Here is a 731-nt window from a genome sequence, read left to right on the forward strand (position 1 = left end):
TCAAAAACCCAAGGACGCTTTACATAAAGTTGATAACATGAACACAAATACAAATATAGTCACGTGATCAAACAAATAAAGCAGGTATTTGGTTATAAGCTTATCCCCTTATCCTACTTGAGAAGAAAATTAGGCTAACAGATTGTTCTGAAAACATTTTGATGGGAAGATTATATTTGCATATATTATGCTGCATAAAACTGATTATTATTATTACCCAAAAAAATAACATATGTAGCTGCCTGACGAAGTTTCTCAGCTTAAATGATGGGTGTAAAATATGATATAGTCCAAGTTTACATGATGATGTACGTCTTACCTGTATATTTTTCTTTTCTTTTCCAGCAATCTCAAAAATAGACTCGTTTCCTTCCTGTTTGGTGTCTCCTGTGCTTGCTGTTTCTGTTTGGAGGTCATTGCATGTGTCTGATTGAGCAACTGTCGTTGTGCATTTCTGTTTGCAGTGCTTTGCTTAAATTTTGAACCCTTAGCAATAATAAAAGTCTTTTACCTGTATATTTTTCTTTTCTTTTCCAGCAATCTCAAAAATGGACGCGTTTCCTTGCTGTTTGGTGTCTCCTGTGCTTGCTGTTTCTGTTTGAAGGTCATTGCATGTGTCTGATTGAGCAACTGTCATTGTGCATTTCTGTTTGCAGTGCTTTGCTTAAATTTTGAACCCTTAGCAATAATAAAAGTCTTTGGAGTTTTCCATTTGGGTTGTGGTTGTACAT

The sequence above is a fragment of the Sinocyclocheilus grahami genome, unplaced genomic scaffold (genome assembly GCF_001515645.1).
Source record: "Sinocyclocheilus grahami isolate Dianchi unplaced genomic scaffold, SAMN03320097.WGS_v1.1 scaffold1712.1, whole genome shotgun sequence".
NCBI lineage: Eukaryota > Metazoa > Chordata > Actinopteri > Cypriniformes > Cyprinidae > Sinocyclocheilus > Sinocyclocheilus grahami.